The sequence below is a fragment of the Ictidomys tridecemlineatus genome, chromosome 8, assembly GCF_052094955.1.
Source record: "Ictidomys tridecemlineatus isolate mIctTri1 chromosome 8, mIctTri1.hap1, whole genome shotgun sequence".
Classification (NCBI taxonomy): Eukaryota; Metazoa; Chordata; class Mammalia; order Rodentia; family Sciuridae; genus Ictidomys; species Ictidomys tridecemlineatus.
In genome coordinates this window covers 134,018,443-134,036,451 of record NC_135484.1, presented here as the reverse complement: position 1 = coordinate 134,036,451, position 18,009 = coordinate 134,018,443, and the positions used below count along the sequence as shown (strand labels likewise).

Below are 18,009 nucleotides of genomic sequence, written 5' to 3'. Positions count from 1 at the left end.
CTTCTCCAAATATTTGGAAAGGGTTATTATTCCCAAGTAGACACCCTCTCCCCGAAACCTGGCCCCGACATTTTTGGTCAAAGTCATACACCAGTTTCTTGTTCTTGCTCTTCCCATTGTGTGGATTCAAGTTCTACAAGTCTTCTGATTCTTATATGCTCAATACGTCCCATTTATCTTTATCCTTCTTAAGGTGTAATGCTCAGAATTAAACATCTTATATTAGGTGTTGCTTAACTGGTGTGGAAAGAAATAAGTCTATCATTTTATTTGTTCTAAGCTAGGTGAGTTAAACTAATTTAACTAAGTTAAGTTAAAGTTAAATTATTGTTTTTCTGACCTAGATTTTTAAAAACCTGTTTTGATGATCATATCAAATTGTCCCACTGTCCAGTAGCATTAAATATACTTAAACTGTATTTGTAGCTTATTATTATTTGACATTTATTGAAATTCTGATAGTTTTTAAAAAACTGGATAGAATTTGAGTACTAATAATGAAAAATGCAAGAGCTAAATTCATTTTTCCTGAAGAGTTTTAATGTGTTTTGATCGGCTGAAATTGTTAAATATATGAGCCAGTGTTTTATATAGCTAGTGGTATTTTGGATCTCTTTTTGATACATGTTGGTTTCACATCTATTCAAACATCTGGTGAGGATATTTTAGACCACATTGGGTTTTCTATCAGCATACTTTAAAAGTAAGCAATTCCAACTAAACATTATGAAGTCTTCTATACTATAAACCAAGAAGCAATTTAGTTGGCAACTCAAAAGTGGAATGTAGAATGAAAATGAAATGAGATAAATTCCCCCTAGAGGCAGTCTACATTGTACACCCTAAGGGATGAATGCTGATATTGTACATAAAGTGTGCTTTTATAAAAGCTTGGAATTTCCAAATATTTATCATGGCAGTGTTTTATACTTAAATTACATAATGAATATAGTGTCATTTTTCCTTTTAGTTCTGCTAGGCTGATAGTTTGAACTAATAAGTGATGAGACCTTGAAACTTCAGCTAGATCCTTCTTTGATATTCTGAAACATATTCTACTTTTGATTTAGGGGATTGTTAAAATTATATTTTTGACATTATAAACAGTAAGAGTTCAGATATTCTAAAATATTTGTTTTAATTTGAACCTATATTAGTATAAATCAACGTATCATTCCAAAACCTTTGGTTTTATATATTGCCATACTTAAAACTGAGAAACAAGGATTTTTTTTGTTTGTTTGTTTTTGTTGTTCTAGCTTAAGATTGGAATTCTAGAAAGCAATGTAAAGTAGGTAATTTTATATGCTTGTGAGTTTTTAAAATCTATTCCTGTTTATTCAGATTGAATGTTACTTTGAAAATTTAAGAGATTTGTTGATATTTAGAAGGTACATCATTAGGAGTATTTTCTGTTTTAATTACTGGCCTCATATAACAGTTCTAAGTGGTAAATAACTTTGTTTATGACTATCAAATGAATATGTTAATCTCAGTTTTGCAAATATTTATTTTTTTCTAAGTATAGGAATTTCTTATACTTGTTCCCTACTTATTGCCAAAAGATTTGGGATTGGTTATTTCTTTAGTTGACCACAATACTTATTGTGCTTAGAGATTTGAATTCAAGTGTTTTGTCCCACATCCAGGAATATTGCAGGCTAGATTATTTGAATCAAATTATCTCTTGTAAATAACTAAAAAATGCAGGCTATAAAAATCTTCAAAATCCTCTTCAAAATAATTAAAGAATTAATAAGGTAATGAGCCATTATCAGGCAAATACGGAGAAGAAGGAAGGCCAAGCACATATTCAGGCTGTTTTCATCGTGAGGGCATTTTTCCATTTGGCATCTGGAACTTCATTTCTGAGAATCTTATGTGATGAGAAGGACAAAAAACAACAACAACAACAACAAAAAAAAACCCACAAAAAACAAACCAAAAAAAAAAAACCAAAGGGCTTCATCTTCAGGTTGTATTAGATATAAATTCTCTTTCCAACTCCAGAGTTTTCAGGAAAATTTCTTTGGTGTTAAGCAGAGCAGAGATGGAGAGGAATTCCTGAGAAGGTGTAACCACATGTAAGCCCTCAAACATATTTTAATTCCAATAAATATTGCATGAGTGGTTCACAAAACTTTAAAACAAGATTTGTTTTAGGAATTCAGGAACTTGTAGAACCCTTAAATTCCTGCAAGAGCTACCAAAATTATTCTCTGGAGGGAATTATCACAAGTAAGACCCAACTGTAATTTTTCAAGGGCAATGAGCAGCACATAGTAGAAAATAACCAGGTACTCAGGGAAAAAGTATATTCTAATGAGAGCTCTCTTTTCACATCTTTTCTGTTTTACTTCTGCTTTGGCATTATGCTCCTCCCACCCCTTTTCCCTCTCGTTTTCTTGCTATGTAATCTCCCTTTTTCAGTTTTGTAGCTTTTTTATGTCGCTGGAAATTCTCCTCTGCTTTGAGAATCTAAAGCATTCATTTTTCATTCCCTATGCTATTGTTCTGATTCCTGGTGCTATTGCTTCCTCATCTCACAAATTGAGCTATTGTTATAGTGTCCTAGTTGGCTTTTATTTTTTTTCCCCAAATTTAGTAGTAAATTAGGTTTAGGCTAATTATGTTGCTACTCATAATCCTTCAGTAGTTTCTCTATGAAAATACCTAAGTATGACATTTGATTTCCTTGAGATCTGGCCCCAGCCAAGTGGTCTAAAGTTAGAGACTGGGAAAATGTTTGAGAACCATATATTCATGTGATTCATTATCATGCCTCATCAATTTATTATAAACTTACCTAAAAACTTAATAGAGGAATAAGAGTGTTTTTATTTGGTGTCAGTATTATCTTTGGCCTTTTATATGGTGGTTTATACACAATATCTATTCAGTGAATGTTCATCAAGTTACATAATGATTAAGAGAATCAGATAATGACTTTTCAATCAGTTGCCTCCCTTGGCACACATTCCCTCTATGAAGCTTAAAGGAAGAAGGTCCTAGTCTGACATGCTTGTTTTCACAGTTTAGACTCTCCTTTGGCCTTTCCATTTCTCATGTGCTACCAGCACCTTATACCAGCTATCACATTCTTAGTTTCAGCTCACTTGGGAATGGGATAAAGAAAAAGAACATGCCAACATAAGCTATACTTAGGAGTGGCACAAGGACTGAATTTTCTTCTGCTCCTAGGTGAAATTTTCCATCTCTAGAATCAGGTTATCATCAGAAATGACCAGTCTTCTTTATGTGCTGTTTTCAGAATCAATAGCAATGTATTTAATTTTAAGGAAATAAAAGAAAATTTTAGTCTTGCAAAAATTGGAAAGCAGGTATTATTTGTTTATTATAACCCAAAGCTTTTAACTTAAGAAGTTTGAAGGCTGGAAGAATGTGTGAGCCTGGAAGGATTTTCAGGCAGGATATGACTGATAGGAAGGACTGGTGCTCTATGGTTTGCTATTTCGTTTTCTATCTCTTTTAATACCAATCCTGTAATGCAGGCAAAGCAGATTATTATTATTATTGCCATTTTATAGGTAAGGTAGGGATTAGTCAGTCTTTGCTTTTACAAATGAATCATATAGGTCATTTCTAGAAGCATTAATTGAATACCTTCCATATACCCCATACTGTGATCTTTACTGCATTTTTGTTGTTCTTGTTTCTAAGACATTCTCATTTTAAGGTTCATACTCCAAGTACAACATTTTATTATGTCCAACTACTTCTCATTTTAATTTTCTTTCTAACCCATCTGTCTTCTCTCTGTTCTAATCTAAGTAAGATTATAATACTTTGCAGACAAGTAAAATAGATGAGCTAGTAATTAACTCTCAAGTTCAGAGCTTTTTTAAAAATATTTTTTAAAAAATTGTTGATGGACTTTTATTTTCACTTATTTGTATGTGGTGCTGATAATCGAACCCAGTGCCTCACACGTGCTAGGCAAGCTCACTACCGCTGAGCTACAACCCCAACCCCGTTCAGAGCTTTTTTATGCTCTGGTAGGGTTAGGAAAAATGAAGACCTCACTTGTATATTAGCGAGCTTTTCATTGCTGTGACAAAATAACTGAGAAATTAACTTAGAGGAAGTTAACTTCTTATTTGGTTTCAGAGGTTTCAGGTCAGGGGCAGCAGGCTCCATTGCTTTTAGACTTGTGGCAATATGGAAACATCATCATCAGAAAAGCTGTGGCAGAGGAAAGCTATTCCCTTCATGTTGGCCCAGAGAGGAGAGGGAAGAAGGGAGGGAGAGAGGGAGGGGGGGAGAGAGAGAGAGAGGGAGAGAGGGGGGAGAGGGAGAAGGAGAGGGAGGGAGGCAGGTGTGTGTGTATGTGTGTGTGTGTGTGTGTGTGTGTGTGTGTGTGTAGAGACAAGGAGGGAGGGGTGTGGGTGTGGGGAAGTTGCTTGGGATAAGAAACACCCTTCCCTTGAGAATCTACTTCCTTTACCTAAGCCCCATCTGCTGTATTTTTCACTGCCTCCCCATAATGCCACTGAATATGAACCCATCTATCCATGGATGAAATGAAAGCCCTCTTGAATGAATCACTTCCCTAAAAGACCCACCTCTGAACATTGCTGTATTGGGCGACAAGCCTTCAACACTTGAGCCTTTGGGGGATGTTATAGTCCAACCCATAATATTACTTGTATAAATAAAATATGTTAGTAGAGTCTAAACAATAATTCCATTAAGAATCTGAGGTCATAAAACTCTGACCTGGATTATAAATATTTCACTCACTCTCAAATTTTGGAAAAAATAAAAATTTCTTTGATGTTGATAATATATAATAATGAATAGGCACAGAGGGTTATATTGGGATAATTAAAAGTTCAAGATTTATTTTGTGCTTTCATAAAAGAAACATTGGGACTCAGAGTATCCTAATATTGGTTACGGCTAAGTGCTAACCCATATGTAGTTCAGTTAGCATGCCATTATTAAGTACCTACTGTTTTTAGGCAGTGAGATTAAATACAGCTGTTTGTCCTTTCAAAAGTGAAGATGAACCCAAATGCAAATTCAGCCTCATCTTCAGTTAGAGATGTTCTTAATGAGAATATTTCCACTAGGATTGAATTTAGAGAAAATTCAGGGATACCCAGAGATTATTTATTTTCCTAAAGTTGGACCAGCTTCCTATCCTAGAGAATATTATCACCACTGGTCACTTGTTACATTTCAAGGCTCACTTCTTAAGCTCAAAGCAATAAATCAACAATTAGGATGCCAGGAAGAAAGAAGTGTTTACATTTTTCATGATAAAAGAAATTTTAATTTATTAAATTAATTTATTAAAACAGATTAATAAGGGCTGGCTATTGTCTTACTAAATGTCCTTTTACTCAAAAATTGAATCACAACACCTCTCCTTGTCATTCTAATCTATCTTGTCAGAACTTCTCAGGATCCCCCAAATAGCAGTGTCAGAGTTGTGTGAAGAACAACACCAAACATGTGCCTATAGTGGGAATGGAAAAGCCCTTATGAGGCTGAGGCACTCAGATCCTCATAAATTACATCTGTGGTAATAATTCTTTAGTATTTTAGCTCAACATTTCAACAAGTTTTTTATGTTAATATTTTATTTGGAGCAATATTGTGATTTTCCAAGTGATTTCTCTTATGGAAACTCTTGAGTCTATGAAGGACAGACAAATATTTCAGAGTTTTTTTTTTTTTTTTTAACTCCAGAGAGCAGCAAACACATGGCAACAATAATGTAGTAAAAAGGAAAACCATTATAGTCAGCCTGAACATTCTTTGTCAAAGCAGTTCTTTCATAATCATGGCCATAAAGGGCCTGGAAATGTACACTGCCACCTCTTCATTGTATTATTCTCTGCCAGCACACAACCCAAAAGGGAAATAAAACACATTTAACTGATGTGCACAGACAGAATAAAGTCTATCAACAACTTTTTGTAAAATGTCTATTCTATGAATTGAAAAGAATGTAAGTGCTGGGAAGCAGCCTCTCCACTACTAAGGAGATTTTGGAGTCTGTGAGGCAGCCACAGAAACAGCAGCTCTGGGAAGAACAACAGAGTGCTGCTTGCTCTTGGTTGTTTATTCTCTCCTGACTAATATTAGGGGCACTGCCTTGCAGTTTGCGTTTAAAGGCTTGGATCATAGTAAAGTTTCTGTATCACATTAGAATGATGGGAATCCAAGATACTGGGCCATGATTTTTTGTTGTTGTTGTTGTGAGACTATGCTTCTTGTTGTATCTTAGAGCTAAAGAAGTGTTGCTGTTAGTGGAGAGATGGAGAATGGAAAGGGGACTCAGGTAGAAGTTTTGTAGATTCTGACAGATTGTGGGTAGACCAGGGTATAGACAGAAAGTGATATTGCCTTAAGATGCACAATTGCTGGATGAATGGGACTGCAGAAATTGCTTTGGACTCTCTGTTAATACAGCATTCTTCCAGGTTTCATCTGTGGAAGAAGAGGATCATGTCTTTGGGACAATGTCATTTTCATGTGATTGGATGAAACAAAGCCTGTGAAGTAAGAATAGCACCAGCGTGACCACTGATCCCTCACTGTGGGCCACTCCATGCTAAGAGTAGCATGCACATGTTATTTAATAATTTCCTTTAATCTGTATTATAGTCCTATTTTGCTGGCTAAAAGACAAACTCGGAGAGGTTTTGTAAGTGTCTTCAGACTACAGAATTAATAAGTGAAGGTGAGAGATCTTAGATTTGAGTACAGCTTTGTCTGACTTCACAAACGTTGAAATTTCATGGTAAATTTTTCTGTTCTGACGAGACGGACATATGCAAAAGTAAGATAAGTTAGGAGAAAGAACATATGACTGCTAAAAAGTTGTTAGATAAGGTGCATAGGCAGATAATTGAAGAGCAATTTTCATAATTCAAGATGAAATGTTAGAATTACTTGACTTAGAAAACAAGTTTGAAGATGCTAAGCTAAAAATCTGTAGGTGGTTCAGGAGGCAAAAAAGAAAAAAACAAAAATGAATAATGAAAATAGTAAGATCCATGTTACAGATACTTGGAAAGAGAGACAAAAAGCAAAATGGGAGCAGTCTGGGGTGATTGTAAGGATTTCTGAGCTATACTTTCATAAATTTATGGGCCCTATGACATTGGTCAAACACAGTTGTATAAAAGGCACCCTTTTAAAAATGTGCCTATGTTCAAGGTATTTTCCTAGGGTTCATTTATTTTGCCTAGTAAAAATCTGGTATAACCTTGAAAAATGGTGAGGTTGCTAAATTTTGTACTGACTGCTGAATTTGATTATGGTTTTATGTGACTAATTGCAAGGCTAGTTCTTTTTTTTTAATAGTGTTAGAAAGTCTCTGATGCAGGGGATAGCCCTCTTTGGTTTGCTCAAATTATGTGTAAACCAACCTTCTGACTTTTGGAAAGTTTAATTCAAGAATTTTATTTGGATTATTTTATTTTAGCTATTTGCTATAAAATGAAGGGTAATTGACTAATCTGGGAGCTATTTTAGAGATTGGAAAATTGAATCTCCATCTGCCACTTGAACAAATAAGCAGCTCCTCACATGTGAGCCCAAGTCATTGATGTAAAAGGCATTGTTTATGAGCCTGCCTTGTGCTCACTAGTTTATCATAGCTTACATGATCGAACCCTTCAACCAAAGCACGAAAACCCAGAAACATAGTGTCCCTAAATGATATAATAGGTATTTGGAAGTATGTAAATCAATATGAACAGTATCTAGAAGGGTAGAAAAAAAGGTTAAGCCACACATGATCAAGTGTAACTTTTATAATCAGACTTGAGACTTTAGCCAGGAAAGTTACCTGCATTTGCCTAAAATATAAAGTTTATCACATTTGTATTTTTGAATATAGAAAGCTTTTGGTAAAATATTTGTTAATTTGGTTTTCTATACCCAGAACGGTCCTTGAAATACACAATTATGCCCGACTCATGACTCTTTATATCTTGAATATTGTTTATTTTAACTTTGGTTTTTCTTTCCTTTCAAGCTACGATAATTTCTGGTAATGTGGGACGTTGGAATGTGTACTCCCCCAATTACCTAGAATGTTTTGGTAAAAATAGACCTCCACTTCAGTGTATCTGTCAGGAATCAATAGCAAATGATAAATATACTGTAATTTTAAAATTACTTGATGATGGACTTGCCCAATAAACTATAGTTACTTTAAGAATACTCAAGTGACATGAAGACCTGTGAGAAATCAGAGACTTTATTATAAAATCAAGACAAAATTAGCTTTCTGAGGTATAGACATGGCCTTCAACTCCTACCCGTCTGGAAGGTGTTTAGGCCAATATTTCAAAGCAGTTAGAATTAGCTAGTGTCAGAAAAGTTGTGTGGTTAATACTCTGAAGGGGTATTTCAGTTGTCATGAGTTTGATTTGATTTTTTTCTTCCTAAATAGTTGTTTTTAGGTCTTAAGCTTACTGCCCATTTTATTTAATTCATTAGAATAACTCAAGATGTAGCTATGGTTTTTGTGTTTTCTTTAGGCTACTTTGATACTTGAAAAATTACGGGTTACTTCATAATTAGAGATCCCACTTTTGCATAGTAGGATCTTACTTAGCTGGAAGATTCTCTATTAATTTGGATGATCTGGGCTTGTTTTAGGCTCAAATTGTGTGGATGAACCTGTAAGGTAGGTATGATGAAAGAGGATATTAGCATTAAGTGTCTGACATTGGTAGTCTTTGTGTGTTAAAGATATCTAATTTATATTGATTTAAAGTTACAATCCCTGGTTTCTAACTCCACTGTTTCTAACTCCACTGATTTTATCCTTAAAGCCCAGATTTGCCAAGTGATTTTAAGAAATTATTTGTTATTTACAGCAAATTCTCTGAAAATTTTGCACACATCTCCCTTCTTTGATTATGAATGATGATGTTTAGTTGGGATTTTTTTTTAAAAGTTACATTTTTAAGGAGATATCTTGGTATAAAGAATAATTAATTAGCTATGAGTTCTTGCCAATAACAAATTTTGTAATTGTTAGAAAGTCTTTTAACCATATTGGGACTCAATTTTATTATCTGTCTAATGAAGATATTGAGTGAGATCAACGTTTTCAAACATTGTTTTCCCTGTAATCCACAGTAAGAAATATATTTCATAAACCATTCCAGCACACACATGTGTGCATTAAAAACAAAAGTTTGGCAAAATAACACTCCCTTAAAATTTGCAGGATTTTCTTTTTTTTTTTTAAGTGTCATTTACCAGATTACTTTCACAACCCATAGCTGTCACTTTCAGTTTAAAAAACACTGAATTAGATGCTTTCAGACAGCCTTTTCAATTTTAAGATTTAAAATGGAAAACTAGGATTTAACTTTATTGTTTTTACTCCACAAGTTGAGATTTTAAGCAATGACAAACTATTATCCTTATCGTCAAATGTGCAGGTGTGGTGATGGGAGCTTGCACCCTGAGATTCTGTAGGGAGAACTGACAGAGAGTATCTGCTGTGGTATCTGTCCTGCCAGAGCAGGGCAATGACCTGGCCAACAGTGACACTCACCTTTCAGTTTCTTCTGCTGAGTGTACTTCCTGTAGTAGCCTCTTGTTCCTTGGAGCCAAAGTCATCAGAACTCAGAAAGCAAGATTAGAGCAGCAGTTTGGTAAGGAAAGAGTAGGAGTATGTAGCATTAGCATGTGTGACTTTCTGTAATTGTGAAGAGTATTTGAGGTTCATCAAAGGTAGTGGCCAGAGGTGAAACCTATGGTTAATGCTAATCAAGTGAAACATTCATGTAAAGTACACAGATTTTCTGTGTGTGTGTGTGTGTGTGTGTAAGGTAGGGAACACATGTATTATTAAGTGTTTTTTTTGTTTTCTTTATTTTGTATGTTATTTCTGGTCATAATTTTCTTCATAGGTAGGATGTTGTGTCCCTTTGTGGCTAAATCTCCTAAAAGTGTGACAGTGATGAGGTTGAGCTGGACATTGGGTTAGTTACACCATGTCCTACTTGCTATCACTGCTTCTGGAACTCAGATCATTTTGAAGTGAGTGATCTGTAAGAGCCCACTTTTGTGAATGAACATGCAGAAATCATTTTGCTCCAGGGAGGGAGTGGAGAGGCCTCAGGAACAAGCTTATCATCAGTTCTGGACTTTGACTTCATTGAAAGCAATAGAAATGATGGGAATTTCTCATAGTGAATGCCGGTGAGAAGAAAGAAGAGGGCCCTGTTCAGATGCAGACTGTTAGTCCTACAAAAGTGAGTGGGTAAATTATAGCCTGGACTGTGGACTGGGGGAGTGTAATTGATCTTTTTGCTAAAATTGAAACACTAGCAGTTTTGGCCCTCTGGGCTGCCAGAGGAGAAAGCTGCAGAGCTGACTCCAAACCATTACTTGAGGGGAGGTCTCCAGGACAGACAAGCAGGAGGTGGTCTGAGGGATCCAGAGCAGAGGTGCTATTGCCTGCAGTGGCTCTCTTGTGGTCTCTCCTTTGTTGTCTGACCATTTGGGAAAAGGGATAGGCCATCCTGCTGAGCTGCCCAGAGAGGATATCTTGTAACTCACAGGACTAGGACCTTATCAGAATGAAGACTTGTTTTCCTATGACTAGAGCTAACATTTGTAGAGTTCTTATGGCACATTTCTCTGTTGTGAGATTTTATTTTTTTTCCGTAGATATCCTAATTTTACCATTATCTTTTTCTTAAGTTTAAAAAATAGAACAAGGGTATCTTACTGAGAATCTGACATCCTACATTGACACTTGATAAGCAAAGCCCCCCTCCTCCCAAGTACTGGGGATTGAAAGAGGGGCACTCTACCACTGAGCTACATTCCCAGGCCTTTTGATTTTTATTTTGAGAAATCTTGTTAAGTTGCCTAGGTTAACCTTGAAATTGAGATCCTCCTGCCTCAGCCTCCTGAGTATCTGGGATTACAAGTGTGTATCTTTATGTCTGGCTATAAATAAAGTTTTAATAAAGATAATGAAATAGTTTTTGTGAGACTTCTATATGACTGTGTTAACTAGGAGGATATTATTTCAATTTTTATGGAACATTGAGGTTGCTATTATTTGGTTGAGGCATATGAATTACTATTTTATAGCCCCCCAAAAGTTGAATAATTAGCAATTTAAATTCTTCAACCTAGAAAACCTAAGATCAAATATCCAATGAGTGAGAGAGAAGTGACCTTCTAATCCATCTATTATTGACCTAAAGCCCGTCTTTGCCTTTTCCCATTATTTAATGTTTCCTGTGTGAAATTTAGTCTATATATAAAGCTTATGTTGTTGATAGTATATAATAGCTAAAAGATAGTGCCCCAACGTGAGTGCACATTCTAAATTGGCACCAAATGGAACAGCAAAGATCAAAATGGATATTTGATCATTCATATAAATAAATAGGTATGTATACATTTATGTAGGGGGATGGCTAGAAAGAATTTTCAAGGGAAGGGTGATTTTGCTGTTTTCAGTATAATTATTTCTATAGTGTATTTTTTGAAAGTTTTAAAAAATAACTTTAAAAATGAAACTTTGTTTTGTCCTTGGACAACAAACATAAAGGAGAGCCTTTCATAATGACAGGGTAAAAGTTTGACTGCTGTTGCTCCACAGGTGGTAGCATATCCTGGTTGGCATAAACCATGTCAGGATTGTAAAGACTGAATGCCACAGTGTAAAACACCTTTTAACCTTGCTCAACATTTAACTGGCAAATATTAAGGAATTTGGCTGAGAAATATATATCAACTTTACAGAAAAACATCAAGACATCTCTCTTGTTCCAAGCTCAGACACCCACATTTAGCTCTTATTCATGATTACATTCTATATTCAGTGAGACCAAACTGTAATTGTAGAAATTATATTCACTTGTGAAAGATTCTAGGATAGACTTGACTTTAGATAGACCACTACCAGAACTCACCACTATAAGATGAATCATCTTGTCCTGCTGAATACAAATATCCCTGAAGTTCTACATAAACCATTCAAATGCATCAGTTCTTTTGGCAAGTGATGCAGTGATATTAATAATTAATCTACTAATGTCAGTCATCTCACTCGAAACATCAAAAAGGGCAGAAGAGGGTTGCTTGTCTATTTCATAAGGTCTGCTTTCTTAAGAAGAATTCATACTGTGTTTCCTTCTCTCTGTAGGTGCAATCATAAGCTTCTATGAAGAAATTGTCATTAAATATAAGTTTCTCTCTAAGGGGACTCTCCTCATCTTCCTGTTCATAATCTTCATCAAGATTATCAATGATCTCCAAGCCAGCTTCAGTAACTTCTATCAATTAATTTTTTTTAAAACTTCTGACTTTTCTTGAGCATTGTGAAAGAGACATTTCCAACTGAGTATTTATTGAAGTACTTTCATAAGGTAGAACATTCAAAGGGAATGATCCCATACTCACTGGATACTTTGGCTCCTATGCTAACTTTAATTTTGTCAATCTTGGAATGGAGACATCTTAAAACACCATTATGTGCTTACTCTTTGTTGCCTTGAGAACCTATGCCATTGACCCCCATATTCTCTCTCTTGCAATGATGTCATCTTCTCACTCATTTCTTGTAATTCTTGTTTGTGGTTTCAAACTGGTTTCCTTGTTATGATGTTGTTCTTGCTCCCTAAGAGGGTTTAATAATACTCTTTACCTTAATTTTCTCCAAAAAACACCAGGTAGAGATTCATTTCCATTAGTCTTAGTGGCACATAACAAAAGATACATAAATAATACCAAACTGCAGAGCAAAGTGAGTCCCAACAGTAGTCAGTGGGTCCAGGTATGAAGATCAGTCCTGTTTTAGACACCCTTCTTCTTCTTCTTTTTTTAAAAAAATTATTTTTTGAAGTTGTAGATAGACACAATATCTTTATTTAGTATTTCTTTTTTTTTTTATTGTGGTGCGGGGGGGGGGGATGTGTCTAACCCAGTGCCTCATACATGCTAGGCAAGTGCTGTACCACTGAGCTACAACCCCAGCCCCTCTTTTAGACATTCTTATCAATGTGCATTTGCTCAACAAGATAAGCTGCTTATTTATATGTTTAGCAAAATGTTATCACAATTAAAAACAAAATCAGGAGTTTCATAAAAGGAATCAAAATGAATTTCACTGTAGTTTAAAAAGTTTCCTTTTTTAGTAGTCATAATTAATTGGAGAAATGGAAAAATAAGTATACTTCTTGTATTGTTATCCTGATATCAAGAATAAGACAATCAAATTTATAGAATTCATTGGACAGTGACTTTGGCACTTGTTTATTCTGTGCACCATGTTCACAGAGCTACTGCTGCCTTCTGGGCAGCTGACACACCTGGATGGCACTGTGAGCACCAGTGCTGCTGCTGCCTCAGCAGCCCATTCCACACATCAAGAAACTGAAGATATTGTTTTGCAAATTTTACTTACTGAAATATTTTAGGATCAGAATCTGAAGTACCATTTTATAAACATAAGTTAAAAAGCAACCTTTTAAGCAAACTACAACTTTTTGAACACTAAATACTTTACTTTCCCATGCATCTGCTGAGTGATTTAGCTGGAGGTTGATGCTCTTGGATTTGTCAGTGATGAAGAGTAACTAGATATGTTTAGAAAAGGTGCATCTTTAATCCAGCACTGTCCCTGAGGTACTCTGGTGTCTTCTGCACAAGAGTGACACTGCACAAGTTACCATGAGTTGTGGCAGGTGGGGGCTGTATTAATTTCCCCTGTGCACTGACTGTCTAATCTAAACATTCCAGTGTTGAAAGCAAAACCGTTAGTTGGTATTTCTAGGGAAGGGTCACTGAGTCTCAGATGCATAAAAGAATACATGCAAAAATAAAACAGTATATTTATGCAGAATATCTGAGTCTGAGATGGAAAAAGGTCAAATACTCATCTGATTTAAGCAGATAGAAATTCACAGATATGTTTGTGATTTTACCAGCTATAGCAATTTCAATATTGAAATGGCATTTGGATCAGGAAGATGGAGTTCAGATTATAGCACAGTGAATAACAAAGTGAAAATGTTATTCTAGCAGCTTACAGATACTTCATTGTGTTTGCCTCTGCTAAGTCCTGATGAAATGATTTGAAAGAGCCATGCCTGTTGTTTTTGGCATTTATTGATTTTGTTCCATGCAGTGTGAAGGATCTACTCCTTGTCCTAAAATGATGAAATTGAAAGAAGATTGATTTTGGATGACTTCCAGTATCTTTCCTTAAACTTCAGTTTGCAGAGATTGGTCACTGGAAAACAAAACCATAACTCTCAAAATCCACTCCCTGCTGGTCTGAAACCAGAGCTTGCAGGTCATGCTCCTAATATCTTGGAGAGAATTGGAACTTTCAGCATATTTTGGAGCAGTATTATTTCCACATTTGATCAGTTCTCTTTAAAAAAATGGCAAAAATTGTTATTCAGCCTACTTTAGACATCCTGAAGAAGCTTTGTAGATACCTTCCATTTCTTCAAATGAGTCCTATAAAGAAAGAATTAGAACTTTGAAGAACTATAATATTGAGAGTTGGGGTAAAGAAAGGTTCATATTTTAAAGATTTTGAACATTTTAGAGGATCTAAATTGTAAGAAAAAAAATTTTGCCTTTTAAATAGTTCATAAATTATTGATAATTAAAAATGATATTGACAGTGGCTATTCCTATAGCATTATGCTTCCTGTTGTGTGAAGGAGAAGTTAAATGTCTGAAAAGTAAAGTGTTTTCATGGCTGAAGAAGCACGGCAAACACATGGAGAACCAAAAAACACCAGGTAGAGATTCATTTCCATTAGTCTTAGTGGCACATAACATGTATCTTCCTACCTGGCATGGACCTTCCAACTCATGTGGATTTCTTCCTTAACAAAGAGTTGCTCTGCAGATTGACAGCAGACTTTTCCATCATTCCCCCCCCCACCCCTCTCTCTTTTGTGGCCCTGATGGTAGTGTCAGCATTTTAGAGATGAAGACAGTGAGGCTGGGTGTATCCTGTGCCTCACAATCAAAATAAGAAACAGGAATAAACAGGTTGTGACTGATCACCTTCAGTTGATATTCATTCTTCACCATCACTTGCCATTTTGCTCCCTTAGAAATTTCAAATATGCCTATACAGGTGGCCGAAAGAAGTTTGGGGTTTTATTAGTTTTTAAGTGTAAAGTATCTCATGTGTTCTTGTTTTTCATAGCTTTTTCAAAATCATTTTAATAGTTGAAGAAAATGTAACGTTTCTTCTTAGCTAGAGATGCAGTCTTTGACATATTATCAGTTATTCTGTATTTACTTTGTTTTTCTTTCACTCATTCAACATTTATTGAGTTCACGTTATGTGTGAAGTAGCTATGTGGTTAATACAAATATATACAAGAAATTAATTATCCATTAGGGAAGATGGATTCAGGAAAAGGGATTATGGAGTGCCTCACTCAGGTCTGACCCTCATTGCCATTATGCTGATGGAATAAAGGATTTCTTAAGATAAGAACCCTAAAAATCTGTATAGAAAGACTCATATTCACTAGTTGCTATGTCCTAGAAATACCCAATTTGGCTATTATAGGCCCTTGAATGAGGAATTTAGGATTTGAGATGTATAGATTTGGTTTTGATCCAGTGAACATCTAGAATGGGATTGGTAGAACATGCTTGCCAGGAAAAAAATTCTTCAGAACATCTATGTTTATGTGAACAATGGGCAGAGGAAGGCACTGGAAAGATAGGGATCTTTGTCTCTGCTTGGGAAGAATCTGTTGTGTTTTGGGACAAGGAACTCATTTCTGGAGCAAGGATATAGCTTCTGTGGATAAGCATGAGTGAGGAAAAACAAGGACATATGAGATATTTTACATTTAAAAAAATAATACATAAAGAGTAACTGCAGGACTGGCATTGTGGCTGAGTGGTAGAGTGCTTGCCTAGCACTTGTGAGGTGCTGGGTTTAATCCTCAGCACCACAAATAAATAAATAGATGGATGGATAGATAGATAGATAGATAAATAAATAAATAAAAGCTATTGTGTTCAACTACAACTAAAAAAAAAAAAAAGTAACTGCAGTGTCTGCTCATGGGAGATGATATCTGAAGGCCAGTCAAGAATTTACTAGGCACTGTTCCATCAGGTATCAGTTCTGTGGTGCACACTCTGATAGGAAACTCTTGGATATGTCTGTGTTCAGAAATCAGAGGATGAGATAGGTGTGTACCTATAGTCCCAGCTACTCGGGAGGCTGAGGGGGGAAGATCCCTTGAATCTAAGAGTTTGAGACCAGCTTGGACAACATGTTCAACATGTGGACAAAGAAAAAAAAGAATTCTGGAAGGAACATAGTAGAAATAGTGGGAATGGGAAGAACTGGTAAGGTAAATGTGGAGTCTTAGATGCCAAGGTCAAGGAAGTCCTAGTACTGAGGAGGTCAAAAGCATTGACCCTGAATAATCCTCTGGATTAGAGAGCCACAGGGAAATTCAGAGACTTTTTTTGAGATCATGTGACTTTTGTCCTCCTGTGGTCTTAGTGTTGAAAATGTGTGTGAACTTATATAAAGGAGTATTTCTAGGTAGTATATTCCATTACCTTTCCAGCTCTGCTCCTGTGACATTTTCCATTGAACTGCAAGATCTTAGAGGATGTATATTACTATATCATGAACTTGTTTTTCAAAATATATTGATAATTGCTTTTCAGTATAATTTACTTCCGTTAAAATGTTATATAACTTAATTTCATTTAAAAACACTATTCTGAGAAAGCATCCGTAGGCTAGGTGGCCAGTGGTCCATGGTACAAAAGGGGTGCCAGATTCTGTCTTGGAGACTGCATTTCTGAGTCCTTAGCATAGTGGCAGCATGTAGGTACTGGGTAGATACAGATGACTGACTAAGGAATGAGGTATGGAAAACCTCATAGAGCCTCCTCTTCCTCCCACTAGGAAAGGCATGATACAATAAACCAAGTTTCTACTCTCTGAGTTATGATCATATTTTAGCAATCACCAGACAGTTTGAGCTAGAGTTTGTATCATCCCCCTAGCTAGGCTTCTTTTAGCAAGAGGCAGTGTAGGGAAGGCTTTTAAAGCATGGCTCTTAAGTCTGGATTTAAGGCCAAACTCTCTTATTTCCTAGATGAGTGTGCTTGGACAAGGTATTTATCATTTTATATTTAAGTTTTCTTTTCTGTAGGTATGATAGTAATAGAAAAGGATAGAAACATTATAGACTCTTTGTGATCATGGCCTATGCTTGTGAAATAATAAATAAAATTAAATAAGATGCTTGGATATATATATTCATATTGTTCTGTACTTCCCTAGAAAGTATATCTTTGTTTTATCACATTTAACATATATTTCTTATATAAAAGACTGCCTCTTGCTTAATTACTGATAATGGAGTTAAAACCATATTTTTTCATGAATTAACTTGCTAAGTAGTTTATTTTGAGGAAGTGTGAATTTAACTTGGAGAAAGTTGCCTACCACCTGTTGGAACACAGGTGTACTTTGATAATAATCTTCAGGAATTATATAATTGAGAAGAAACTTGCATATAATTTAATTCATCTAGTTTAAGATATATTTTAGCATATCACTGCCTGTATGGAAAGTATTCCTTTCATCTCCACCCAGTGGCTCAGACCTATAATCCCAGCAGCTTGAGAGGCTGAGGCAGGAGGATCACAAGTTCAAGGTCAACCTCAGCAAATTTCTGAGATCCTGTCTAAAAATAAAATATAAAAAGGGCTCGGGATGTGGCTCAATGGTTAAGTAACCCTGGTTTCAATTTCTGGTATCCCCCTGTCAAAAAAAAAAAAGTATATTTTTGAGCACCTGTAACACTTTGTTGGAACCATGGCAATGATAGCAATTATATGCTTTAATGTTACTATTTCTTCCAAATTATATATTATTTTTAAAAATTGATTGTGATGCTGATGTGGAGAATGAATAAGTTACATATCTAATGTAAAACATGAGATTGCTACTCAATATATTTAGAGTTG

The 18,009-nt window shown here is 35.5% G+C and overlaps 1 protein-coding gene and 1 pseudogene across 3 annotated transcripts in view; one reads left to right on the top strand and one right to left on the bottom strand.

Annotated features, from left to right (window-relative positions):
* The window catches only part of Gmds (GDP-mannose 4,6-dehydratase), a 615,427-nt gene that overhangs the window by 151,148 nt on the left and 446,270 nt on the right, over positions 1-18,009 (top strand). The gene's annotated exons all lie outside the window — the stretch shown is intronic.
* LOC101958985 (chondroitin sulfate N-acetylgalactosaminyltransferase 2 pseudogene) overlaps positions 11,529-18,009 on the bottom strand; it is a 105,781-nt pseudogene continuing 99,300 nt past the window's right edge.